This window comes from Arvicola amphibius, chromosome 7 (assembly GCF_903992535.2).
Source record: "Arvicola amphibius chromosome 7, mArvAmp1.2, whole genome shotgun sequence".
NCBI lineage: Eukaryota > Metazoa > Chordata > Mammalia > Rodentia > Cricetidae > Arvicola > Arvicola amphibius.
This window is the reverse complement of record NC_052053.1, coordinates 115741944-115765102: the sequence shown is the minus strand read 5'-3', so window position 1 is coordinate 115765102 and position 23159 is coordinate 115741944. Positions and strand designations below refer to the sequence as shown.

General features: G+C 38.3%; 2 pseudogenes; both read left to right on the top strand.

Annotated features, from left to right (window-relative positions):
* Window positions 1-16517, top strand: part of LOC119819919 — a 52444-nt pseudogene extending 35927 nt beyond the window's left edge.
* LOC119820069 lies at window positions 3760-3874 on the top strand (annotated as a pseudogene).
* Window positions 16518-23159: the final 6642 nt, after the last annotated feature.

Below are 23159 nucleotides of genomic sequence, written 5' to 3'. Positions count from 1 at the left end.
GGTATCATATACCAAAATTAAATCAAGACCAGATAAACAATTTAAGTAGACTTACAACACCTAAGGAAATAGAAGAAGCTATTAAAAGTCTTTCAACCAAAAAAAAAAAAGTCCAGGGACAGATGGTTTCAGCACAGAATTCTACCAGAATTTCAAAGAAGAGCTAATACCAACACTCCTAAAATTGTTCCATACAATAGAAACAGATGGAACATTGCCAAACCTGTTTTATGAGGCTATAGTTACCCTGATGCTGTGGGACAATGGTCTTTTATCCTGTCACTTGTATTATTTTTAATAAAATGCTGATTGGCCAGTAGTCAGGCAGGAAGTATAGATGGGACAACCATGCAGGAAGTAGAGGTGGGGCAATGAGAATTCTAGAAAGAGAGAAGTTTAAGTCCACAGTCATTACCCAGCCTCAGAGGAAGCAAGATGTGACTATCTTGCTGAAAAAGGTACCAAGCTACGTGGCTAACTCAGACAAGAATTATGTGAAAAATAAGTTATAAGAATTAGTTGATAAGAAGTCTGAAGTAATGTGCCAATCAGCTTATAACTAATGTAGATCTCTGTGTGAATTTTTGTGACTTAACGGCTTCAGGAATGTGTGGAACATAAAACCTCTGTCAACACTCTGATACCCAAACCACACAAAGATGCAACAAAGAAAGAATTACAGACCAACCTCCCCATGAACACTGATGCAAAAATACTCAGTAAAACACTGGCAAACCAAATCAAAGAACACATCAAAAAATCATCTACCATGATCAAGTAGCCTTCATCCCAGAGGTGTAGGGACGGTTCAACATATGAAAATCTGTCAATGTTACTTTTCTATTCGTTCTTCTGCCCTCTTATTTTCCAGCCCTCCCATGCTGTATTCTGCCCATGCTCATGATGGTTTCTTCACCTGGCTGCTTTCCAGCTGTCCTTTCTCACCCCAGCTTCTGCTTCTCAGGCTATGTATGACTGCTAGTCTACCAGAAGACCATTCTTATCAATCATCACATCTGGATGTGGCATATCCTTCAGGCTTCTTACTCTGCCCTACTGGATTTTGTACTCCATGCTCAGAAAGAGTGTGCATGGTTCAGAACACAGCACAGGGAAGACAAAGTTCCACATTAAAGAAAATTTCAGTCCTTACAACTGCATGGAAGTAGAAGGCCTTTGAGATTCAGAGTAGATGACCACGTGTCTTCAGCACATTCAGTTGCTTATAGACTTATTTACCCAACATTCTTACAACTAACCTTATTGAAAATTAACTTTCCATATCATGTACTTAAAACATATTTTTTAAAGCTCTCAATACAGCTAGTAGGTTTTAAAAATTGTTTTAGGGGGTACTTTTATCCATGCCCCACTTTGTGGATTGTATTCCCTTTTTTCTTTGTAGCACTTCTACTTTTCCCCAGTCTGCCTTTAGGGGAGTTATGTGGTCCCTGCTCAATAGTGCCCTTTAAGTCTATAGCTGTGAGGGTCAGGGACTTCATTTTGGGATTTCAAGTTGAGTTTCAGTTCCATGGACTGGACATCTAAGTGTGACCTTAGAGAACATCAGCTAGTCTTTAAAGTTTTGTCTTCTCTCTGAAATTTTTTTTCAAAAGCATGTGTTTTCTACAAACATATTCAGCTTTTGAACAGTCATTCCAGCAAGAATTGTCTGGTATGTTCCTAAGACTTGATCATTTGGGTCTAACAAGGGATCATCTTTTTTTGCTATAATCTTAAATCATGGATTTTCCCCAAAGTTACTTGTCTTGAAAATAGATTGCCAACTTATTTTCATCATTTTTTCTCATTGTATATTTTATTCTTAAAGATTATTTTATATCTTGTAAGGATGTCATCGGATTCAAAATAATCTTATGATTCCTGGTTCAAACATTGTCAGGTGAGATGGAAAAAGGCTAATAAAATTTATGTTTTTTTAAAAAAATACTTATTTTATTTTTTTAAAATAAAAATGTGTGTGTGTGTGTGTGTGTGTGTTTGTGTGCACGTGACTTCCAGACTTGGAGCAAATGAAGTAGGGGAAATACCTACCAATTAGTACAAAACATTTCTGAGATATTAGCCTCTTTCATTGTAAGAGGATACTGTTAATATGTTTAAAAATGATTATCCATGTCTTTGAAAATGGAGGGAGTTAAATCATAAATAATGATGTTTCCTGATGGGATTTCATGTGAGAAGTAAGCACTATGAGCTTCTTGGCTACAACCCTAAGGATGACTGTGTTACGCATTATCTTTTCTACACTTCACCATGCATTTTCCACTTCATATCCTTCTTGAAGTGGAGTTACAGGAGCTTGTGCATGGTCTGACATGGATACGAGGAGAAAACTCAGGTCCGTTGTAAGAGCAATGCAGATCTTAAGTGCTGAACCTTTCTGCTAGCCTCTAAACTACATGTTTTTGATTGGAGGACTATTAGAATTAGTGAACACAGCAAGTAAACTTGGAATGTGTGTGTATGTGTGTGTGTGTAGGTGTGCTTGTGCACATGAGTGCAATGCATTTATGTGTTCATGCACATATGTGCAAGTACACATACCTGTGTACCTATATGTCTGGAGGTCAAAGTTAACCTTTAACTTCATAGCTTCTTAATGAAGGTTTAAGAAGCTGATAAAATTTTAAAGAAAAACTTCAATATTTAAAGAATTGGGTAACAAGGAATTAATAAAATCACGAGGCTTTATTTGCTTATTTTTGTAATGTATCTTATAGGACTGAATCCTTAAGCTTATTCTTGTTTACTTTCCTCATTATTCCTCATGCCCAATTCATTTATCAAGTGAAGGGAACCCTGATGGCTCTTTGGCCTGGAGAGGGAGGGAGTGGGGGTATGGATGGAAGGGAGGGGAGGGAAGGGGGAGGAGGAGGGGAGGAGATGGAAATCTTTAATAAAAAAATGAGAAAAAAAATAAAAAAAGATTTCACTGCCTAAAAAAATTTTTCAGTATAATTTTCTTACCAGACGTATCTTTAGCTTTACATAAAATGAGACTGCTTCCTGTATGAATCTCTATAAATAGCTTTCTAGCACTTTTTCTATTCCTTTAATATTTACAAACATTTGTCCTATCGGAATATGTGACTGAAACTATTGATTCAGTCTAGATTATTTTTGGAGCTGTTTAATTTCAGTACAATTGAAGAGACCAAAAAGTTGTATGTGCATGTGTGTTTGTTAAGTGCTGTCATTACCAGGGAAGATTTGTGAGGAGCCTAGAAAACCCTCAGAGAACTTGTGAAAGATAAATTGAATGGGGTTCTGAATAGATAAATGCCATTTAGCCTGTGTTGCTGCTGAGGTAAAGACTTAGGGAAAACCTGTATTTCCATCAGTGAACCCCTAAAGTGGTGCCTGGGGAATCAGGCTGCCAAACAAAAATCTGAGAATCACATCAGAAGCTAATGCCTGGTGGCAGGAGGAAGCACACACTACAAGCTTTGTTGGTGAAGTGGAAGTGTAAGGTCTGTCTACTGTAATTGCCAAGAACTGAGGGTAAATAGGGCAATTAACTAGAGGATCTCGCCCACCCAGTTATCTTCAAGCTGTTGTTATCAATATTAAGCTTTCTTGTATAGTATGTCAGCCATATCTAGGTCAGCATGGCCCCACTGAGCTGCAAGATAGATTAGAAAATGTGTGTCAGCTTCTCAGTTTCCACAGCGGTACCGAGGAACAGGATGCGACTCTTCAGATAGTGAAAGATGTGGAAAAGTTTGTTCAATGCACTTGCTTTGGCAGCACATATATAAAAAAAATGGGAATGATACAGAAGATACAGAGAAGATTAGCATGGCCCCTGGGCAAGGACGACATGCAAATTCATGAAGCATTCCATTAAAAGAAAAGAAAAGAAAGAAAAGAAAAGAAAAGAAAAGAAAAGTTTGTTCAAGAACTGTCGCCTATGGAAATACTCATCTCAGAAGAGTTTAAATGAGTAAGGCTCCCTTAGTGTGCCATTTTCAGAAAGAAAGGATTCTCATCACTTATCAAAGTCTTCTGAAATATACAGGAAGACTTGAGACACATTGGGCAACTGATGAACCTTAATGGAGCACAAATGTGCTGAGACAATTAAAAGTGACAAAAAGACTAAAAACCCACTAATGATTGTGTGTTGTCACATAGCTGTTAAAAAAATGCTACGGAGATAAAGCAAGGAGAACCCAGGCTTGTGGTGTGCCGTGCTTCAATACTATATTTCTGCAAATGTTTTCTAAGGACTACAAATCTCTGTTGAATGACTATGAGGAACGTGGAATAAGCTGCCTTCTTCTGACATGGTTTTAAGTATACCAACATGACAGAAAGTAAGAATAAACAAGTATATGCCAAGCATTTTCTTTGTACTCGAACTTTACAAACACAGCATGATTCAGTCTTCCTAGATGGACACTGACTTTTCTCCTTTGGTCTTGGATGCGATACTTCTATCTCTGTAAGTCATGAAACTACCTTGTATTTCTTCCACGTGTGTTTCAGAAGATGAGAAACTCAGAAGCTGGAATTGAATAATCATTTTTGTGGATTTGTCTTTCTGCTGTAGTCTCATGGGGAAGAGTACAGTAGGCCCACATGAATGTTCTGAATACAGGTCTTTACTGTAACTGATGAACACAGACTTGAAGTCCTCAAGCCTGTTCCTAGCAGGATCCGTAGGGAGGAAGTTACTTGGCATTACAAGATCTACGTAGGAGAAAAGGTTTGGGGAACTGCACCCCCAAATTCATGCGGCAGAAAGAGAGGGGCAGAGCCGAACCCACTGGACTCTTCCTGCAGCTGAACTAGATGAGGAGTGTCGCTACTAAACCCTCTCCCCTGGGCACTGGGGGAGAAACACACCCACTATGATGGGAGTCTGTCGAAGCAGAAACTCATTTATTGGTATCAAGCAGGGACTTATATAGGATTGTGATGGGTGGAGAAGCCTGGGATGGGCCAAGGCGGAGTAAGGAACGAGGGCCAATAATATTCTGCCATGTTAGTGGCGGCTGGGCAGAGGTGGGTCTAGGTTGAGTAGTCAGAGACAGTTCTCCAAACTAGCTAGGCTCAGGAAGTAACACTAGGCCTCATGCCAACTCAAGTTAGGCTCAGGAAATTTCACTGGGCCTCAAGCCCAGGCCTCAGGAGTCCCAACAATGCAACTCATTTAATAAACCTTAATTCTTTTTACAAATAACTCACGCTGTGATAAAAGTGACTTTTAAAATCTGTTTTTGTGTAATTTTGTTTTCTTAAGGTAAAAAGTTAACATAAATGTCTTGCTTTCCCAAATCCACACGAAAATTTGATATTCATTTGTGAACACATGGCAATTCAAATATTTAGACAAAAAAAAGGAATTTCCTTGACATAGTCTCCATCGAAAAGAGACAGTGACCCTTTATTAGTCCATGTTCATTTCACAAATAGCGAAGCTGCTCCTGCCACAAGCAGGACTGCAGCAGTGTTTAGGAACAGGGGAGCATGGGAGTTTGTCTAGTGTGAGCATAGTTCAGCTTTCAGACAGGGACCGGCTATGTCCATAAGCAATATACTTTGACATCTTTCCTAATTTCAGGTCCAACAACCTCTTTACACATAATAGCCCTCCTGACATCCAAACAAATTTCTTCAGCTTCTCCAATTTATCTAACAGAAAAGCGAACCTGGGCAAATACTCAAAGGCAAATACCTCCTTCCACAGAGATAACTGTGCGTCTTTGTTTACTGCTCCTCTGTTCACAATAGCAGGGAAATGGAAGCAGCCTGAATGTCTATCAACAGACAGACAATGAAAAATGTGGTATACATATACCCAGTGGAGCTTTATTCAGCTAAAAATATAAATAAAGTGACATTTCCAGGGTGTTATACGGAGCTGGGGAGTATATATTAAGTGAGGTGGTGTAGATCCAGAAAGTTAAAAATGTCATGTTCTCACTCATATGGGAATCCTAGCTAATCACGTTCATATTTCTGTATATTAGTCGGGGGTGAGTGTGGCATAGGTTATGAAATAAAGATAATAATGAAAGAGAGAAGAAAAGAGGTGTTGAGGACACGAAAGGACAATAGGACATAGAAGCCATGAAAGCAGAAGGGTGGTTTGGGTGTATTGGAGGACCAGGGTGGGAGTGCAGAAGCGGGGAGGACTGAAGACATGCCACAGTGAAACCTGATACTGTTTAATCTAATCCAAAAGAAAAGAAAAAGTCTGTGTGGGAAAAAGACAGAAAGCCCTAGGGTGCCTATGGGTCACACTTATAAACTGCATCAAACAATCAAAAGGAAGGGTTCTGGATAGTTTTGCCATAAGAAATGATAAATGTCGCCAGGTGGTGCACACGCTTTTAATCCCAGTGCTTGGGAGACAGAGACAGGCAGATCTCTGTGCGTTCAAGGCCAGCCTGGTCTCAGAGTGAGTTCCAGGACAGGCTCCAAAGCTACACAGAGAAACCCTATCTCGAAAAACAAAACAAAGCGAAATGAAACAAAACAAAAAGATAAGAAATGATAAATGTTAAAGAGACAGGAATATGTAATCTGGTAATAAAATCTATATCTATATCATCTATCTCAAATGATACCCTATAAATATGTATACATCTTATGTTTTCATGCATCAGTTTAAAATTTTAACAAGGGCCACTGGTGAATGTAGCCCAGGAGAACAGTTGATCAGTATGCATGAGATCTCTGTTTTAATTCTTTATAACATAATAAATAAAATAAAGTAACATTTTAAGTAGGGCTAGAGGGATATGAAAGTGCTGATTTTATTGGTAAGAGGACCCAAGTTTGTATTTCCAACATCTATATAACAGGCATGTATGGGCATATAATGCTTATAATTTCCATTCTATGATGGAGGAGGGTCATCTGTCTATGTGTTACTTTCATTGGTTAATAAAGATGCTGCCTTGGCCCTTTAATAGGACAGAAAATTAGGTAGGTGGAGTAGACAAAACAGAACTGTGGGAGAAAGAAAGCAGAGTCAGGCAGACACCTCAGGCAGTCGCCATGACTCTCCTCTCCGAGATAGATGCAGGTTAGGGTCTTTCCGGTAAGCAACCGCCTCGTGGTGCTACACACATTAATAAAAATGGGTTAAGCAAGATGTAAAAATTAGCCAATAAGAGGCTAAAACTAATGGGCCAGGCAGTGTTTACATGAATATAGTTTCCGTGTAATTATTTCAGGTAAAGCTAGCTGGGTGGCGGGAAGCGGCCTGATGCTCCTTCTACAATTCTGGGAGGCAGAGACAGGAGAACTACAAGAATTGCCGGTCAGCCAGTGTAGTCAATTGATGAGCTCAAGGTTCAGTGATAGACCTCACCTCAAAGAGTAAGAGAGAGAAGTCAAGGAAGACACTCGGTGCTAACATTTTGCCCACACATGTGCTTATATGGGTATATGCACCTTCACACACCTGTGCACACACACACACATACAGAGACTTAAAAATATAATTTTCACCAAAGTTATTATTCCCTTACTTTTTAAAGAAAGCGACAGAGAAGTCGTCCTAATATTGTCAAGAATGCACTATTATGAAGCCTACAGAATACCACTTGAAGGTAAAATTACTCATTGTAGAATCCTAGAAAAGAGGATGCCTTGAATAATGCTTCTCTGAGCATCGTGTGGGAAGCAGCAGCATCTGCCCTGATGTTGGGCTTAGACTCTGCTCTATGACTCATTTTGTTTGCTCAGATAAGCCCCGTCACGGAGACACGCTTTGCTTAGCAGGTCTACTCCATGACTCACATCAGTCCTTTACCTAATCTTCACTTGCTGCTTGCCACCTCTTGATGGCTTGGGTAACAACTCTAATGTAATTTCAGAGTTGCTGTTTGCATTTAATAGGTATTAAATTAAATGTGCAATTGGTTGACTGGAGATAAAAGTATCATTGAGCTTTTGGCAAAAGAGCTGAGACATATATTACATTCCAATGGGAAAACCATTAGTGTTAATAACTGAATATGAATCGCTGGCATTTATTATCCTTGTCAGTATGCTAATGCTCATTAGATTTTTAATGAGAAGAAGGCAATAAAAACACGGCATAGAGTTAAAAATGGATATTAATTGGGGTATTAAAATGTTCTTATTTATGTAGTTGTGAAGAGGAAAGCTCGTAATTGAAACACTGATAATAGAAACATTTCCTCACTCCATTCCTTTTCCCTCCTACCTCTATTTTAAAACACTATCCAAATGGAGAATAGAGAATGAAAGACCCTGCTCATTTAAGGGAAAAATTTAAAACATTTCTCTTGAGATATGTGTGCGTGTGTAGTTGTTAGTATGTGTGTCTGTGTGGTATATGTGTGGCATTTATGTGTATATCCCCAGATAAATGTATATTCTCTTTGTTGGATGAACATGATGAGGATATAGCACTATGTAGTCTTGTAAATGAGAATATATATATATACTAATATAACATTATTAATATATGTACATAAATATACACATGTATATATAATATATGAATATATATATATATACATGATAATATATACGTGTATTATCAGTGTTTCTCAAGAGATTGTGTTAATCCTGATATCCACCCGAAAAACTAATTCCACCATTTTTGCCAAATTTAAGCAAGCTTTTATTAAAATATTAAATACTCACCAGGACAGAATATGGTCAGGACCTGGAAACTTTCCAGATAAGTGGCCCCAAGATACTTGTTGGCAGGGTTTATTATGGACAAAATTCATAGTCCACTGTACTTTCCCATGAGGCTTTGTTGTTTTCCAAGAACTAAAACATCCAGAATCCTAGGAAGTTACCAGGTCCTTGGGCAGGTTATTACCTTTCAAGAACTACAACTCCCAGAATCCCAGGAAGATATCTGGCACCTGGGCAGGTGGAACTTACAGGTTACCTTTGGTTCCAACAGTTGACTAGGATAGATAGTTAAATAATGAAGTCAACTGGGCGTTCAGTTATTCCACCACCACTCTCTGGCTATTGTCAATGAAACAAAAACAAACACTGCCACCCTACCACCACCACCAATACACACACCAAGTTCTCACTTAAAAGGGACTAAGAAATAGTTCATTCTGGAGTCAAATTTTAGTGAGTATGGCCTGGGATCACAGATTTATGTTACCACAAATCCCATGTTCCAATGTGGAAGCAGTTTCACAGAGTTTTACATTTTGAGGAGTAGCAAGAATCATAAGTTGAGGTAAGTTTATAATACATGGGTGGGTCCATCAAATGGGGGAAGCCTTTCTAGAGGCCTCTGATGAGAGTCTCTGCTTTGGGGTTGGTGGAATCTGGTGCTCTCCTATGATAACAGAGCCCAAAAGGTTTTACCTCGTAGTCACAGGATGCTAGTTCCAACACAGAGGTGGGTTAAGAATGGCTATGGAGGGCTCGGATGCTAGACCGATATAAGGGAATTGGCCTGTGGTCCTGCAGCACTCCAGCCTCTGTCCACACTGCAGTCTCTGCACACACAGCTTCCTTCCAGGGAGTCTCACCACTGGATAAACTCCCTGGATTGGAGCTTACATATCAGTAAAATAAGATTGAAAGTTAAATATGACTCTCTATGTCACCTCCTGAGCACAGTCCATAGCGCATAGTAGGAAGCAGAAAATGATCGGCTGCGGTTACAACACCTGATCAGGTAAAGTCAGTATGGCTGCCGGCTGCAAACCAGCCTGTTTGAGTTTTCGTAATTGCTGGCAGTAAGCCTCGTCAGTGTGAGTTCTTTTGCTAAGCGCCATGAGCTGGGGCATCCGCATTTCATACATGTCACTTTCAATAAATTAAACAGCATGACCTTTATCTGTGCCGTACCTCTGGGCTTGTGTCAACTTTGTGTGATGCACAGATAAAGTGAGAAATGGCCTCCCTCTTCAAGTAGATAATTAGAATCAGTATTTTCAATTTCAGTAATTTAGATTTTGCTCACTTTTTTAAGACTTAAAATTAGAATCTGTCTAAATGAAAAATGTCTTTAGTTTATCAGAAGCACGGCTGTCTAGTTATAAAATAAAAATTAAATGTACAAAAATTACACACATTTAAATTTCCTGGAAACGATCCAGTATCTTTTTTCTTTTACTTATAGCATATTTCAAGAAGGCAAATGTATTGATAAAATTAGCATGTTCTTGTTCTGCATGAGAGAATGATGGATGGAGGGCTCATGACAGTATGTTTTGATAGCTGGCCTGAACCAAGGCTCAGCTGGTACAGCTCTAGCCTGGGGATGCAGAGCTCCAGACTTCACCAGAATTGATTGCTTAGGTCATCGTCTAAAGTCAGACACGTCCACAATTAGATCTGGCGTTCAATTGTAGTGAGTGCGGCAATCAGCAAATCACTTTACATGCGGGGGTCCTCAATATCTGTATTCAAAATATCCTTGTACAGTCCTTGACAAAACAGAAAGAATTATGACAATTGAGATATTTTTAAGGAAAGTTATTTTCTTTTTAAGATATGTGAAAGCATTTCTATCCCCAATATTTCTTATGCCATAAGTCATATTGTTAATCCTGAGATTCACCAGAGAAAAATTCCACCATTTTGAGACAAAATTGAAGCAAGCTTTTAATTAAATAATGACCAGGATGTCATGACCACTACTTGAAATTCCCAGCTGGGGTCATTCCATTTCCTCGTTATTATGAATAGAGCAACAAAAACCGTAAACCTGCAAGTATTCTGTTGTAAAACTTAGAGCTCTTTGGGGATTTGCAAAGAGTGCTATGGTAGAGTCAAACAGTAATTCTTTTAAGTGACTAAGAAAAGTCCAATATTGTTTTTATTTTTATTTTTTTGTGACACCCAAAACTGTTTTAATAGTTCTTGTACCAGTTTGCATTCCTGCCAACAGCAAGCAAAGATTCTTTTCAGTCTTAGTGCCATGAGCAAGCCAACTTTGCAACTTTGCTGTGAGGTTTTTTTTTTTTTTTTTTTTTTTTTTTTTTTTTTTTTTTTTTTTTTTTTGGTCAGGGAGGTTCCCGAAAAATGCAGACAATCAATTGCTACTGCTGGTGATTGACCACCAGGACAAGATTCTAAGGGCCTGTTGCTGAAGACATTACATACTTTAATCATATAGAGAAACCAAGGTAGACTTGGGCTAGAAGCTTCTTGTTGGTTAGCCCTCACAGTCCCTGATGAGGAGGTGGCTACTGGGAGAGAATTGTCATCAACAGTCATATGTAACTGTGGGTGATGCATGCAACAGTATAGATAGGCTAGGCAGAATGTTCCTATTGGTAATAGAGTGTCAAGTCTGCTATAACTGCATTTGAAGTACCCTCCATAGGAGTAAATCTTTGTCTAGTACTTTATACCTAGCCCATGGACAAGAGATCACTGCTGCTATTTTGCTAAATGGGCATGATATGCCCATACAAGTGACTTCTAAATAATTTCTTTCCCATAGATTTGTGCTACTCTCAGTGCTGATCAGAACAGCTTCTGTTTTCTTCCTCTCTCAAGTTTATAAATATGAAAAGCAAAGTTTCAATGGCTGGAGGGTGCTTCCCAGAATCATGCCTTTCTTTCTTTATCTCATGACTAGCTTAAGGATGTTAATATATGAAGTGTGATCCTAATTGGTCTTATCAGATATTGGGTAAAAGCTGAAAGTTCAGAGAAGCACATTGGCAGTAACTAGAAATTTCTTACCTACCGCTCTGAATTCTCCGACCAGAAGGGCCAAGATCCTGTCTCTGCCTCTCCCCATCACTTTTTCTCTCTGTCCAGCCTTATCACTTCCTGTCTCCTGTCTGTACAGACCTCCAGACCTCTATGGTTAACTAGTGACTAGCTCCATTCTCTGATCTCCAGGCAAGTTTTATTAGTCAGAACACAAATAAAATATTACACAACAAATATAAATGATATAATAGTGAAACAAAACCCCCTCAAGCTATTGTAAATATTATCCTGAAAGCCTCCTTTAGCTCACAGTTTAAAATGCATGTGTATTTTTTTTACTTATGTGAGAGTAATGGCCAGTGATATTTGGCATTCCATGGACCCTCATGCGGAACCTCTAGTGGGAGGTCAAAAGGCAGGAGACCATTCCAGTGGATCCTGACATCATTCTCTTTATTTAGAAGGGATTGTTATCCAGGATAGATAGGTGTTTCTTTCTAAACGCTCTAAGAACTGACTAAAGTGTGAACACCATGTATCCATAGTAATGGCTTCTTTAAAATCTGAAATAGCCCTTTCAACCTCATCTCCAGAGCCTCTCATTCTGAGAGCCATGGCTTTTTCTCATTGATTTTTGCCTCAGCTGTCAAACCTGAGCTGCACCCTGGAAGCCTCAGCAGATGTATTCCTCTCTTTTCTCCCAGTGGAACTTCACATCACTGGTCACTTGTGCCTTTCACACGTGCTTATCTCGTACATGTGAATATTAGTAATAATGTTAATGTATTATAAGTTTATCCTGTGGCAGGAACTGTATTGTGGGTTTCATATGTGTTTTGTTTCATTTGGTGAATACAAGACCCTTTTAGGGACAACTTGAAGTCAGACCTAATATGACTCAGGTCAAGGAGATATACTAAAATATGAACTTTGAAGCTTAATGATTAATCTTACTAAAAAATAGCAAGTATTTGTAGCATTCGTTGTATTTGTGGAAGAGCCAGCAAAGATGAAAATTTACTTTATAAGAAGGAATAAAAAAATAAATAGGAAATATATCAGTAGCCTGAGAGTCCAGTTCTTCAAGGCTACTTTCAGGGTTCATGGAAGAAGTCCGCAGGGAAGCAAAATTGAGCTTCAAGATTTGTTTGCTTGTTTTATCTGAGTGGTATGGAATAAACCCATGCGTGTGCTGTTCTGGTCATGTTCTTTATTGTTCTCTCTATTCTTCTGTCCTCCAATTTCCTTCTAAGCTCGTTCCAGTTCTCCTTCATTTCCGTTCTCCACTGCTTCTCTGTTCACTTAGCTTAAATACATTTTTTTTTATAAGAGGCTTTGGACAATGGGAAAAATAGTTCCAAGAATTACATCTCATTGGTCACAGAACATTCCTGGAGTAAACAATGAGGAGCCAAGCCATTTACCATGACAGCACACCATTTCAAGGTTTCTAGTGTAAGACTGTGATCAGAAGCTGGGGGCACAGTGTCCATTGAGACAAGATGTGAGACATAGATTCTTATCCACCAGACTTTGCAAACGAAGAATTGGCATTGTTTTTCAGGTTGCTTTGTGTTAATACCCTTGGTTAGACATCTGCAATGGTGACCTTGTGCATATCTGCAAAGTTTTAACTTATATTTCATTTATAGAAACGTTTAGTCTATTTTGAACTTGCTCTGAGGTGAAAATGGGTTAATTGTGTGTAGCTTGTTTTGACTTCATATTTGGTCATGTGATTCATGATGTAAAAGTTTGAATGTTAGCTTTAAGGATGTAAAATGAACAAGGCAGTGGCAGCACTCGAGAGGCAGAGGCAGGTGGATCTCTGTGAGTTCGAGGCCAGTCTGGTCTACAAAGTGAGCTCCAGGACAGCCAAGACTGCTTCACAGAGAAATTCTGTCTTGAAAAACAAAGTTACAAAGCAAAACAACAAAAAAGCAATGGAAGGAATGTAAAATGGAAACAAGAATAAGAAGTCTCTATTGATCATGGCACAGTTAAACAGTTGTTTGCATTACAAGTGGGCATGAATTTAGCCTCAGCAAAGATTTATTAGGTATTATAGAAAATACCTTCTATTTCAAGAGAAGAATAACAACCTTTGAAGCTACAGAGTTTAGATTATGGGAAAGTGGTAAACAACTGTAAGGAATTATTTGTTAGCATCAAGTGTTTCTGTTATAAAGTTTTATAGGTGGGAATCGTCATTGGTTTTTCATATTTGTCCCTAAACAGGGCACATGTTGAGTCTTAGGGACTCTCAGTACAACAGATATTTTTAGATTATAATTTATATACACTTCTATTTAAAATTTAAAGTGGGGATAGTAAAAAACTTCTGACCTCTCTTGGATAAAATACTTAAACATTCAAAGTAAAATACTGTGACTAAGAAATTAATCCTATTTTAAGGTGAATTTTTAGTTTTATTAAAGATATTTTACATTAAGGTGAGGATCATATTTGAATTTATATATATATATATATATCCATAAATATAATCTGCTCAGACTGTATGTGTATTTAGGGCCGACTATTTGGTGTTTAATAACAAATTGGTGTGCTCTTCCATGGAGAAAACTATTTCTCCCACTCACAGAACTCTTTAGTTGCCTGCAGTTCTTTGTGTAGGGTTGTGAGTACTCACGTTGGTGAGATTTCATGGGTCCAGCTTCTGATGTTACCAGGAGACACCCTCTCGCAGCAAATGCTGTCTTCCTGCTCTCACAATCTTTCTGCCCTCAGGTCCACAGTGCTCCCTGAGCCTTAGGGGAGGGAGTATTTTCCTATTCAGTGCTAGTGAAGTCATGGCTATCAAAGGAGGGCCTACAGTTCCTGCTTTACTAAAGCAGCGTAGTCCCTAACAACAATCTGAACATCTGTCCTTATACCCAAGGTAAGCGTATTCTTGACTTTATGCAAAAAGAAGACCACTTCAGAAAACCATAGCCAATCAAAATGCAGAGTTATGAAGCACAGTCCTAACAGAGTGAGCATTTAAAAATGAGTATATTTTAAGTCTTTTATATTTCATCTGAACCAGAGCTAACTTTTCAAGCAGATCATAAGGATGTGGTTACAAGGTTAAAAAATCAGTTTCTGTTCTGTTTTCTCCTGATATCCAATGCAATCTTACTCATAAAAACGGTTCAGCTTGTACTTTGTGCACATTTAAATTTACAGACAATAAAGACCAAGGTATGAACTTTTAAGGCTAAGTATAAATCTTAACAAAGACAGAAAAATGTTTGTAGGCAGCATGACCTGGCAGCCAGCTGTCAGGGGAGAGTAGTCGCAGCAGCAGAGAAAGATGGGGTGGTTTTTAGCCGGGGAGAAGGCATAGGCGCTTACAAACCCCTGCTCCACCTGAAGAACATTCAGCGGAATCTGATCCTCCTACACCCCCAGCTTCTCCTCCTTGTCGACCAGATACACCTGGGAGAGGAGAGCCCCCTGGAGACAGCAGAGAGTTTCTTCCACAATGTGGATGTGCCTTTTGAGGAGACAGTAGTAGACGGGGTCCATGGAGCTTTCATCCGGCAGCGAGATAGTCTCTATAAAATGGACTGGATGGATGATACTGGTTATAGTGAGAAGTCAACCTTTGCCTCAGTGACATATCCTCGGGGCCATCTCTACAATGGGACGAATTATGTGACTGTCACCATGCACCTGCGAAGTCCCATCACCAGGGCAGCTTACCTCTTCATAGGGCCATCTGTGGATGTCCAGAGCTTCAGCATCCATGGAGACGCTCAGTGGCTGGAAGTTTTTGTAACTACCACATGCCTATGCCACTTACCTGTGGACAGGTGAGAGCCCAGGGCAGTCTGCGATTGCACAGGTCATTGCAGATCATCAGAAAATTCTGTTTGACCGGAGTTCAGCCATCAAGAGCCCCACTGTCCCCGAAGTGAAAGATTATGCTGCTATTGTGGAACACAACCTGCAGCATTTTAAGCCAGTGTTCGGCTGCTCCAGAAGCAGATCCTGTCGCGAGTCCAGAACACAGCCAGCTTTAGGAAGACTGCTGAGCGGCTACTGAGGTTTTCTGATAAGAGACAGACGGAGGAAGCCATCTACAGGATTTTTGCTATTTCCCAGCGACAGCAGCAGCAGCAAGGCAAGTCGAAGAAAAGCCGAAGGTCAGGCAAGCGTTACAAGTTTGTGGATGCCGTCCCTGATGTTTTTGCACAGATTGAAGTCAATGAGAAGAAAGTTTGACAGAAAGCCCAGATTTTGGCGCAGAAAGAACCGCCCATAGATGAAGATGAAGAAATGAAAGACCTTTTGGATTTCTGCCGATGTCACATATGAAAAACAGAAAGATGGGGGTTCCATGAAAGGTGGGTTTGGACAGATGCGGATGGTGACATCAAGCCGCAATAGAGCCTCACCAGTGTCGGCCTCGTACACCAGACTCTTCTTGATTCTGAACATTGTCATCTTCTTTGTCATGTTGGCAATGCAGCTGACTTATTTCCAGAGGGCTCAGAGCCTCCATGGCCAGAGGTGTCTTTATGCAGTCCTCCTAGTAGATAGCTGTGTCTTACTGTGGCTATATTCCTCCTGTTCACAAACTCAGTGCTAGCACCAAAGCCCTGAGCATATAGATCACGAGAGTTCATGCAAAAAAAAAAAAAAAGAAAATATTTTTCTGAATTTGTTATCATTTCTCCCCCAGATTTATTGGCACAACTTTAAGGGAGGACGTTGTCACACAAGAATGCAGGACTGTGGAGAACAGCCTTGGCTGTCCCCTATCATTTCCCTGAGTGTTTGGCTTTGCTGAGTGACCAGTTCTTATTAGAGACAAAATGCCTGTTCTTTATGTCATATTTCTCTTAATATAAACAAAAATGATTTATACAGAATTGGGTTTTATTATTATCATTAATTATATTTATATTTATTTATATATATTTATTATTATCATTAATGATAATTATATTTATCATTAATTTAATGCTGTTAGAAGCTTCCAGGTACTGTGTTATGGAACATACTGAGGCACATAATTCCAAGCAATACAGGATTTTAAAATATGAATGATGTTATCCTAGGACTTGGAAGCTGTTCAAATAACATGCTAAAATGATGGCATAAGATTGTAAAGGAACTGCAAGCCTTTTTCATGAAAACATGCAAATGAACATTTCTTTGGTGATGTTGGTCAAGTCACGGGTGTGCTTTGTGACTTTATACCTTCATTGGCTTTTTGATAAATAACATAATGACAGTTAATTTCATATTATCTTTCCTTTCTATGCAAAATATTTATAGACCCAATCAATAGATAAAGTTTTCAAAATAAATTATTTTATATCTTGAATTTCAATACCAAAGAAAAATATATTTGTAGGCATGGTTCTTATTTGCAGGAATCAATAAAGATAAAAATTCATGTTATAAGAAAGAATAAAAAGAAGAGGAGTTGATAGTTAAATGATTAATTTCCTTCACTAACAAGTGTCATAAGATTCATTGTAAGGACTATAAATATTTATTATATAATTGAAAAGTTGACAAACATCTACTAAATGTCATTAAATATGCTAAATAAATAAAAATCGAGGGGAAACAAGGCAACTTTTCAGAATTGACAGGGGCAAGCTCTCTATTCTGTTTATTCTGTTTAGATTAAAGTAGCATGGACTAGTTGGTTCACGACTAACATAAACTGATTTCTCATAGTTTCAAAGCTGAGAGACATACTTGGATGCCATCATGACCAGGTTTTGGTGAAGTTCTTCTTACAGGTCACAATTGACTTTTTCTTTTTTTTCTTTCTTTCTTTTTTTTTTTTTTTTTGTCCAATGGGAGAAAAGAGGGTGAGAGTATTCTCTGGGGTACCTTTTATTTGACCTTTCATTCCATTCATGTGGGTTCCAGGCTATGACTTCATGAACTTCTGAAGACTTCACCTAACACAATAGCACTGAAGACCGGGGTGAGATGGTATAATTATTCTGTCCCTACAGCAGACTAAATATACAGAATGAGGCAATGGCAGAGGCATGATGAAATAAAATTAGAAAAAAAAATGATGTGTCAATTTTCTTTTGATGAACTTGAGATCTTTATAATCTCAAGTAGTTTATAATCTCAGCCCCCTCAACAGCTTGCTTACTAATCTTACCACAAACATTGGAAAGACAGACATACCACACCTTTTTTTTAAAATTAAATTTGTCATGAGAAGCATGTTATAATTAAGCTAGATGGTAAGCAAAGGAAATGAAATTCAGAAGTTGGTTAATAAAATGTCTAAGAAGATAGTAAACATCCGGGCAGGCAGCACAGCAGACTGTGTGCTCCCCTTGTCTATAAAGCCTCAGAAGTACCCTGGGAAATCACCATCAAGCCTTCTGGGAGAGGCTAAGCAAGGGAGGGAGGAAGAGGGAAGGAGGGGAAAAAGGGAGGAGAGGAGGAGCGCTTTATGCTGTCTCTGAACTAGCTCTTTAAAAGTTTATCGTAATTCGGAATCTGAGGTTTGAGGCTGAAGTTTTTTAGGGTAGATCTGGTTTTGTGCAGTTGCTAATAGCATCACTCCAGCCATCTGTCAGGGACTCCAGGGTATGGGAGCTGCCAAAATCTAGGTAGAATGTCCTGAAAATCTATGTGGGTTGAACATTTATAATTGGTTCACTTATGTTGAGCTTAGCCTTATGACTTTTTGGTCAATGAAATGGTATAGTATCTAAAAAGGCAGATATATTTTAAAAATTCTTAATGTATTTTGTATTCTATGACTCTCTCCTGGGATCCTTAGGTACTGGTTGCTTTGTCAACCGAGGTCTGTATTGCAAGCATGTAACTGAGATCAAACTCAGACTATAGCCTTGGGTAAATTGACCCACAGCCTGAAGCAGAAGTACTTATCCACACAAGCTTTGCTGAGTCACTGGAACCCGTTGTCCCTCAGACCTATGGGTACAGTGATATCTCACTGTGGTTGTAAAGTTATTGATTTTTTTATGTGACTTATTCTGGAGCATATGGCCACTATAGGAAACTAATAGAATTATCAAAGTGCATGTGTATAGTTTCCTTTCAAAATTTTTAATATTATCCTTGAGTATTTATTACTTATTAACATGAATTTTTACAGTAATAGTTTTTCATCGTCAGCTGCACAGCCTGAAGCTTTAATTCTAAGGATTCTCAGCTTCCGTTCCAGTCGCCAGGGGAAAAGATAACAGCTACCCTTTAGCTGGATTCTCTTAGGATTTTGAAAAGATTTCATCAACTCATAAATGCATGTATTCAGCCAGTGAATATCAAATGCGCTCCACGAATGCAGTTGCTCATTAGAGAAAAGGACCAATCAGTTCGCACGTTTAGTAAAAGCACTGAGAAATTTGTTTACTTCAAGAACATCTGCCAAACAATCTTTCTGCCGAGTCGTTTATACCCTGAAGATTGTCCACATTTTTTATACCATTATAAGAAGTGGTTATATTTGCAGGAAGAAGTAGAAATAACAGCGATTCAGCGTAATCTGAGGGGTGTCTCTGAGTTGGTGGCCTCTGGTAGGCATTAAACACTGCTGTATGTCAAGCCCGGCTTGGTATGCAGGTGTATTGTTGCTTGTTTATTGTAGAAAGGCTGGTTCTGAACTGGAAAATTTTGTAAAATAGAAATAATTTCCCTATGAGAGGATGAGAAAAGAGGAATTTAAATCAACTTGAAAATTGCTTCCATTAATTAAATGTCTATCCAAAATTGAATTAAAGTTAACCAGCTAACTTTAGAATGGAGTGTGTTTGATTAATTTAATAAAGAAATTTTATAGAATTTATTTTGATTTTATTCTTTCCCCTCCCCAAACTCCTCCCAGATATCCTCATGTCTTTACCCAATAAACTTCTTGTCTCTCTTGCCCCCGGAAAGAAAAAGAAAATAGGGAAAACCACAAAAATCAAAACAAAAAAAAATTCAATAAAACAAACAAGCAAAATACCAAATTCACCAGAAGCAAAAAAAAAAAAAAAAAAAAAAAAAGCAGGCAATAAACATGGAGTGTATTTTGTGCTGGTCATCTACGGCTGGGCCTGGGGTTTGCCCTGGAGTGTGGTTGAAATACCCAGTGTTAATGTGCTTTATAAAACTGATTTTCTCAATTTCAGCAGTTATCAATCGCAAATTGTTCCTTGCAAAATTTGGTACTTTGTGTTAAATTGCCTTATCCATGCTGGAATTTTGTCTGGTTTTAACTTGAGTTTTAATGTGAACACAGCAATCTTTTCTTTTCTTTTTTTTTTTTTTTAAAAAAAAATTTAAAAAGAAGCTTTTATTTTGTAGCATGTGCATCACAGGAAACAAAACACAAGAAGCCAAGAACAGTCACCCAGTCACATGCAGCTCGGCTTGCCGTGTCCCTCTGGGTGCTGCAAGTGTACATACATTAGGTAACTGAGGTTACACAGTATGTACCATACTTGCGCCCACATTGTGATTATTCACCATCTAAAACCCCACGATACATGAGTATGTTGATAACCAAGAATACACCACACCATCTCAATCTGTCAGACAAAGCTGTAATCCTCTCTTCCTTGGCAACAAAAATTTCATAGAAGACAAAAATGATTCTTATCACATATCATGATTTAAAGTGCTTTGTAATGTATATATTCCATCATTGACTGAACTATTCCCAAAGTTTGAATTATTTTCTAAAGAAAATGTTTTCATTCTTAAATAATTTTGTTATCAAACTACTCTCTCTTTATTACTGAGAATTTGCAGCTTAGTTGTTAAGGCCGAAACATTAAAAATCCTATCAAAATAGTAGTAATAGCAACAAAATAAAATGTCCAAAAGTGTACTGTGTGTTGAGCATTGCTATAAGAGTTTTGTATGTTGTATTTGAAGTATGTCTCACAGTACCCGTTTAGTACGGACACCATTATTATCCCTGTCTTATAGGTAAGGAAAATAAAAGTTTAATTAACTTCCCTATGTCACATAAAGAGTAAGTGATAAAAGCAGGATTCTAACCCAGAAATCTCATTTTAAAGCCTAGATTCTTAGCCATTTGGACTGGTCAATTACTAATGCTATAACCTGAAAGACTCAGCTAATTGGGATGTTTATTGGTCATAATTTCCCTCTCAAGGCATTGGAACAACTAAAATCCATCTTTAGTAACTGGCAAAGGCCTTGTCTCTGGCACAGCAAAGGCCAGGATGTCAGCAGGTGGAACAATTACACAAGTACCGAATGAGAACTCAAATATTAAGATACCTGACTTTGAAGTTGACTGATTCTTTTTTCCAAGTACTTTTTGGTAGGAATAATTGGTAAAAAAAAATAAAAATTTAATTTTTAATATGGAGTTCTTTTTATTTTTTTATTTTATCAAATTACTGAAGCCTTAAGTTGGATGAATAACAATCTAAGGAATTGGATTATCAATTTGCCCAGCAAAACTAGAAACATATTCTAGTGAATGCAATGGTTAATTTCCTTGTAATTTTGCAACAACATGAAAATAAATATTGTTTGTATAATTGGTGATCAAGAATTTATTTTGCAACAGGACACTGAGAGATTTCTAAGAGTTTGGATATTTCGCATTCATTTAAAAGCCAGGCATACACATGTACGTTTATAACTGCAGTGCTGTGAGGGTGAAGACAGGTGCACCCTGGCGAACTTGTTGGCCAGTCAATCTAAGCAATCAGTGAGCCCCACATTTAGTGAGCCCTTTGGGGATAGAGGAAGCTACCTTATGTCAATTAGGCACATACAGACAAACACACCTGCACACACAAGTGTTTTCTCTCTCTCTTTCTCTCTCTCTCTCTCTTTCTCTCTCTCTCTCTTACACACACACACACACACACACACACACACACACACACACACACACACACACACACACACATTCTACTTAACCCCACAGTTTCCAAGGTCCTGGATTCATGGTGTCAGCCACTAGGTAATTATACAACATACATATGACTGCCTGGAAAAGAGGCTGATTCATTTTAACAGCCCTGGTGGTTAATGTTATTTGAGAACTACTTTGAAGTCCTTTCTTGGAAGGGTAGATCTTGCCACTGTTTTACATCACATTCTGTGTGAAACAAAGATCTGAAGTCAACTTGAAATAACGATGGAACTTGTTAGTTTTCGTTGCAGAGCAAGTACCATCATTTTCCAGATCAACATAATGAGATCAAAGAAGCCTGTTTAATATCAGAGCCTGATTTTGAAGTAAAATTGAACATCTTGAACAAGGCAGAATTCCAGCACGAGTTAAGTACAAGTGCAATTATCCTTTCTCAGCATCTTAGATACCTTCAATTATGGTATAGGGGAGACAATCACAAAACCAGATGCTTAAGTGTAATCAAAAGCCTGTGTAAGAGAGGGAGGTCAGTAAGTTAATAGATGTGGAATAATGATGTGTATTTTATCATCTCACAGGGTTTATCTACCTGCTCCAGCTCCCGGTTACAAGGATTTCTGAGGATGTAAAACTTTGGCATATGCTATACACGGGAGTCACGTGGATACCTGAGAAGTCATGTATGTTGAATCACCTCCACCCCTTTTTTCCTTTTCGTTACTAGGAAGTAAAAAGAGTGTGCTTGAAAATGTCTCCAGAACCTTCTGCATAATGAAGTCAACTCATTCCCTTTCTGGAAGATCTTTGTAACTTAGATTAGTTGAAAACTTTGAATATAATTCTGAAATAAACCAAATGAAGATGTACAGTCCATAAAACTTAGTCCACATTAAATTATACACACATCCTGGGTATTGATGCTTTGTAATAGTATAATTCCCTGGAGGCATTTTTCTATTGACTACTGTAGAATAGCTAAGTAAATGAGAACCATTTTATGTGTGAGTTTCATTTAGCTACCTTAGATTCCTTAGCTGCTTTGCTTGGTTTTAGTGAAGTTTCTTCTCTGAAATACATTCTGACAGGATTTTGGTTAACTACTTTTTAGAGTTTTATCTGTTTAAGTATGATAAATGCTGCAATGGTTAAGGAGAGAGCTACATTAGATAAGATTACTTGTAAAATGTTTCATGAGATAAAGTTACTTGCAATTTTCATTTGAAGACACCATCTACAAGCAGATACACTAGAAGCTGCATGTGCAGCCTTCAGTTTGAATGAATCAAAGACTTCCACCTGCATAACTATGGTGCTGGGAGATGGGACTGAAGCCCACTCCACTGAGAATGTTGTTTTGTTTGCTTGCTTGCTCTCTATACACCCACTGTTCTCTGGGAGATGCTGCTATCACTGCTCCGTGTTTTATGTTTCATGTGGAGATTGTATCATAGAACATAAACCAGAGTACAGGGTATGCTGGCCATCAGTTCACTAATATACTTATCTTTTGACTTTAAGAGTTGAAGGTAAATGTAATTGTGTGTCTGAACCTCATGCTCATGGAGAGAGTTATACATTTTCCTATGTCACACCTCTTCTTGGGAGACAAGCACTGTTAACCCAACTGAGAATATTA